Here is a 6,708-nt window from a genome sequence, read left to right on the forward strand (position 1 = left end):
TGGAGGTTCTTCAAAAATTTAAAAATAGGATTACCTCATGACCAGTCAATTACACTGCTAGGTACTTATCCAAAGGATATAAAAATACTGATTTGAAGGTACACATGCACCTCAATGTTTATAGCTGCATTATCAACAATAGCCAAATTATCGAAAGACCTCAAACATCCACTGACTGATGAATGGATAGAGACATATATATCATATTACACAGCCATAAAAATGAATGAGATCTTGCCATTTGCAATGATGTGGATGGAACTAGAGAGTATTATGTTAAGCAAAGTAAGCCAATCAGAGAAAGACAAATACCGAATGATTTCACTCTTTTGTGGAATTTAAGAAACAAAACACATAAACATAGAGGAAGGGGAAAAAAAAGAGAGGGATGCAAACCATAACAGACTCTTAACTATAGAGAACAAACTGAGATGCTGGGAGGGGAGGTGGGTATGGCGATGCATATTAAGGGTGGATACTTGTGATGAGCACTGGGTGTCATATGTAAGTGATGAATCACCAAATTCTACTCCTATTCCTGAAATCAATGTTACTCTATATGTTAACTTACTAGAATTTAAATAAAAACTTAAATTTTTTAAATAATAAAGTTTGACTGAATCTTAAGAAAACAAAAAGATATTATGAATTTTTTATCAAGGTTCTAATGTAACTAGTGTTCAATCATTATGAAATTATACATCCTACCCAGCTTCACAAAATATCATCTTCCAGAGTCTTCTTATGAGGTACACACCTCCATTTAAACAAGTGATAAGCTTTTTATTTTTTTATTTTAGAGACAGAGTGAGAGTGAATGCATGAGCGGGGGACAGGCAGGGGGAAAGAGAGAGAATCTTAAGCAGGTTCCTTGCTCAGAATGGAGCCTGACACAGGGCTCAATATAGGGCTTCATCCCACAACTATGAGATCATGACCTGAGCAGAAATCAAGAGTCGGATGCTTAACTGACTGAGCCACCCAGGCACCCCTACACAAGTGATAATCTTTAAGAATCTTCCTTGTCTCAACTTCCTCCAGAAAGCCCACCCACTGCCCTATTTCTAGAACTTAGATGTGCTGTAATGAGCTCCCTAAATTTTTGGTTTTATACTGTAGCACATGTAATTTTTGTGTGTCTCTTTAATTACATTTTTTTAGAGAATATGATGGGAAATATAGTAGTAAAGTACTAAAACCACTCTTCTACAACATATTATATAAAAATTTGTAAGCATGACTATCCTTACATTAATGTTGATATATATCTAAGTACAAAAAGCCCTTGTGTTTTCCCCTTCTAACAATAAAGTTCATAACTTTTCCTATTTTCTATACCTCAAAGATCTCCTATCACTAAAGAATATTTTGTCGTGGATTTAGCAACATTTACATTAGGATGTGCTTCAGTAGGACTGTTTGAGAAGGAACAAGAGAAGCCTATGCTCTGAATTTACTTAGAAATGTTTGAGAGTTGCTTTAGCTTATTATAGAAACTTAAATTACTTATGTAAGATTAATATTATATTAAAGAGTCAATTGACATAAATATTGGCTATGCAGTTGGCAAATTCATAGAGTTTGTAAGCTGGAGACAGACATAGGCTTCTATTAAAATAAAATTTCTTATCTAGAAAATATCTCAGGTGGAAATAACCCTGAAACTAAGCTTTCAATAGCTGAGTTAGTTAATACAGAAGTGAAATGGATCTAGATGTCTCTACAGCTTTAAATTCCTACTTGTGCATACAGTGGATAAGAAAGCTGAGTATGTACAGTGTTATAATAAGATATTCTATAATCTTAAAGATCATGTGATTTCTGTTCATAGAACACTGCTTAAATAACAGAGATTATTGTTCAAAATCAGTAATTTTATTTGTTGAATTCTAGTTAGACTTGGGTCCTTTGAACTCTAACATTCAATACTTCTGTGGTCCTACATATGGAGTTTTCAGAAAAGAAATGATAGGAGTTACAGTTATGAGTTACAGTCCATAAGTATAAACTACTGTTTAGAGTCCATTTGCTTGCCTCTGTGTTGGCTAATCCATTCCCTTTGCCTAAATAAAGTTATATGAAGCCAATCTGAGAACAACTGAAATAGCCTGAAATTTCTACTAATAATATATCAATTGAGTTTAGGCATTGAATGTTTCTGTACATTAGCTGAGGGAAGTAACAAAATAATCACTTAATACTCATGGTCTTCTTTGAGCCAAATTTGTTTATAAAATTAGTCTAGAAGATACTTTACTAGAGATTTAATAGAACAGACCTTCAGGAGGCTGGAATATCCCAAAGCATTGTCCTCAAATGTGGTAGTCACATCACAATCACTTGATCATCTTGTTAAACATTGAGATTCCTAGGCTCCAATGTAAAATATTTCATTTCAGTATCACAGAGGTAAAACCTGAGAATGTGTACTCTAATCAGTGATGGAATAGATTCTGATGTGGCTGATATATTGACTACTCATGAGTCCCATAGATACAGAGCCTCATTGAGGTGACAGGGTATAAATCCCTGACTTCTGACAGCTAGATTGAAGTCACTGGGCATCCTTTGAATTGAGTGAAATAAAAAATAAATTGAAAGTACATTGAAAAAAACCTATTTACGTATTTATAGTATATCTCCAGGGGTAGTTGAGAAAATTTTTTTGGTATAGAAGATAAAATGAGTTCATTTCCTACTGCCATTTTTAATGATGAATTTAACATCATTTGTGTATATGTTCTCTATTTCCACAAAACTAGGGAGATAGAAATGTCTATAGTAAGTTCTGCTCTGAACTCCTGTAATAATAAGAGTAAGAGAAAACTTCCTAATAATAATCACTATATGTCAGATGCAATTTGAACTGCTTCATGTGGATTAATGTAGTTCATCTTGCAACAACTTTATAAGTGTTACAAATATTCTCACGCCTGATGACTTTGTATCATGTTTTATTGAAACAAAAGGGTCTTTAGTCAGGAGACCTTTCACATTCCCACAATCATCTGCACCCATATCCACCAACATTTTCATGCATCACTTCTTATTTCCGTCCTGCTACAATGGATCTATTTATCAAAAACAAATTTCTTCATTTAATTGTGGATCACATCTCTTTTCCTATTCTCAAGGTTTCTCCTTTAGTTATCACCCTTTTCATGTGTCATTAACTTCTTTATCTCTACATGTTCTGGAATCTCAAATCATAAAAAGAACTCTTAACCACGTATTTACCAATGCTCATTTTCTCTTCTCTGCTTCACAACTAGACTTCTCAAAAGAGATTGAAATTCTTTGCCCACTTTGTATTCATTCCTCTATGCCCTCCTGTCTTCTGTCTCATCTTTCTATTAAAATGCTTCTCTCAAAGTTGCCAACCACCTCCTTGTTACCAAACACAATGGGAACTTTTCTTTCCTCTCACAACACCTCCCACTCCTTCTCAGTCTTCTTTGATGGCTCTTCCTCCTATACTAAAAGTGAGAATACCCAACAACTAAGTCGTTGGACTTCTGCTACTCTATCTAGACATTGCTTTCCTAGGTGATTGTGTACTTCTTTAGTCTTATGATTTTCATTTTATACAAGAGAAAACTGAGGCCTAGAAAAATTAAGTAACTTGCCTAAGGTCATAAAAGTGGATAATCATTGCAGAACACACTTCTATTTTTCTCCAGAGTCTATGCTTAATCATATGGTTAATTCAAAGCAGAAGTCAAAGCATAAGATCATGGGATCTGAAGTCATACAGCAGTTGTTCAAATTGGATCTCTAGCACTGATTAGCATTGTGACTATGAGTTAGTTATGTAATCTCTATATACCTCAGTTTCCCCATTTCTAAGGAGGATAATAATAGCACCTACTTCATATGATAACTGTGAGTATTAAATGAGTTAATAGATATAAAGTTCTTAGAACAGTGCTGCTACATAGTAATTGCTCAATAATAGTTAAGTATTAGTATTATTAACTGATTTATATAGTTTTACAATTGTTTTGTGTGAGATTATTATCTTTCCTGAACTATGCTACAAACATCTAAGGACAGAGAAAACATCTAACATTTTGATAGATCTTCACACCCCACTACCACAGTGGTTAGCAAAGTTAAAAAGCCATATGGAAAACTCAGTAAACATGTGAGGGAATGGAATAGAGTTAGAGCACCTTCAAAGCCCCATTCATAGATCATTGCCATTATTTGACCTGTCTGATGTTTCCCTGGAAAACCCCACATGGAAAGCTTGTCCTTATTTGACCTGATTTAGACTCAACCAATACTAAAAGCCTCTCCATGGAAAAGCCTTGTTGAAAACAATTAGAATATGTTTTGGCCTCATGATTTCCTGAGGCAGTGGTTAACATTGGGGCAAACAATGAACTAATAAAAAATCTTAAAAAGAGGAGGTGAGGAAAGAAATGTTCATAAGGCTTTGGAAAGTTCCAACATATCACTGGGAATCTAGAAGGTGATATATGTGCGCCCATGGCTGTGAAAATAGCTAGGGTTGTACACCTACTCACAAAAGTCCTGAAAAGGTCTTAAGATCTTACTGTTGGATGACCTTAAGGCTCTGTGCAATCATAAAGTGGAAGCTAAGTTAGAGTTGTCAACAAACTGGCAGATAGTTGAAAGGCATTGTCCAAAATGCAAACAGGGCCCATCAGCAAAGACTGGGAGACTTATTGGTCCCAGTTGTTTAAGGAAATCTGTCAGATTATTGGCTGACACTAAACTCAGTGAGTATTGTTTTCCATGGCCACATGCAACAAAATATATGGAATTCATAGATTTTGTTCAAAAAAGTGACATAAAATCAAACAATAATAATTACAAGCAGCAGCAACAACAAACTCTTAGAGGAGAGAGAATCTGATTTCCAGAGTTGCCACATTATATTAAAATTTTTTAATGTTTATTTTTGAGAGAGACACAGACAGAGACAGAATGTAAGCAGGGTTGGGGCAAAAGGAGAGTAAGACACAGAATCCAAAGCAGGATCCAGACTCTGAGCTGTCAGCACAGAACCTGATGTGGGGCTCAAACCCATGGACTGTGAGATCATGACCTGAGCCAAAGTCAGAAGCTTAACTGACTGAGGCACCCAGGTGCCCCTAGAGTTGCCACATTATATTATATAAAATTCCAAATGTTCTACAATGAAAGAATTATGAGGAATACAAATAAATGAAATTTTGACCATTATATGAGGGGAAAAAGAATTCAATAGAAACCGTTTCTGAGGAATCCTGGATTTCCTAGGCGGGATTTACATCAGCTATTTTAAATATATTTAAGAACTAAATGAGATCATATCTAAAGAACTTAAGGAAAGTGTAAGAGTGATACCTCATCAAAAAGAGACTATCAATAAAAATATAAAACCAAATAGATACTCTGAACTTGAAAATTATAATTGAAAATTTCATTAGAGGGGTTCAAGGACAGATTTGAGCAGGCAGAAGAAAGAATCAAATGACTTGAATATGCATAAATTGAGATTATCAAGTCTGAGGAAAAGAAAGATAAAAGAATAAAGAAAAACAAGTAGAGCCTCAGAGCTCTATGGAACAGTATCAAGAATATTAACATAGGCATAATGGAAGTCTCAGAAGTACAGGAAAGAGAGAAAGGGGCAAGAAGAATATTTGATGAAATAATGGCTAAAAACTTCCAAATATCATGAAAAATATTAATTTATGCACCCAAGAAGCTCAATTAATTCCAATTAGGAGGAACTCAAAGACATCCACACTTATATACGTGATAATCAACTGCCAAAAGTAAAGACAAAGAGAGAATCTTGAAGCAGTAATCGAGAAGCAACTCACCACCGACAAGAAAATCTCAATAAGATTAACAATTGAAATATTAGAAAACATAGAGTTCAGAAAACAGTGGCATATTCAAAGTGATAAATAAAATACCAACTAAAAATTCTATTATCTTTAAAAATAAAGAAAAATTAAGAGTTTCCATATTTAAACAAATGTAAAGTTCATCACTAGCAGACCTCTCCTACAGATTGTAGTGCATACATCTTAAATAAAAGAATACTATACAGTAACTCAATTCTAAATGAAAAAATAAAGAGCAGCAATAAATTTAACTACATAGGAAATTGAAAAAAACAATATAAATATATTTTTTGCTTGAAATTGTTTTCTATTTGATATAGAAGTCAGAAAGTAGTGTTTTCCAGGGACTGGATAGAGGAAAGAATGGGAAATGTCTACTTACATGTTCCAGGTTTCTTTCTGGCATGATTAAAATATCCTGGAAATAGGTACTGGTAATTGTTGCCCAACATTGTGAATATTATATATTAAAAAACACTGTATTTTACAATATAAAAAAGAGAGAAACCACTAAATTATACACTTTAAAAAATAAAAATGTGAGAATTTCATGAAACTATATTTTTGTATAGCTCTACTAGGGGAGGAAGGTGACAGAAAAGGGCTGAGATGTAGCCAGATCAGAATGTACCTTACCATAAGGTATTTGGAATTTACTCTGAGGGAAATGAGAGCAACTTAAGCACTTTTATCAGAGTATGAAAGTATTTGCATTTTGAAAAAAAAAATCTAGAACATTTCCCTGAATTAATTTACGACAGAACACTTCTTAAGTAATAATTTATTGACAGGATACCAGAGTTTTAAGAGTTTTAAGCCAAACTGAAATAGGTACTTGGCTTAA

Source organism: Panthera tigris, chromosome X (genome assembly GCF_018350195.1).
Source record: "Panthera tigris isolate Pti1 chromosome X, P.tigris_Pti1_mat1.1, whole genome shotgun sequence".
Lineage (NCBI taxonomy): Eukaryota > Metazoa > Chordata > Mammalia > Carnivora > Felidae > Panthera > Panthera tigris.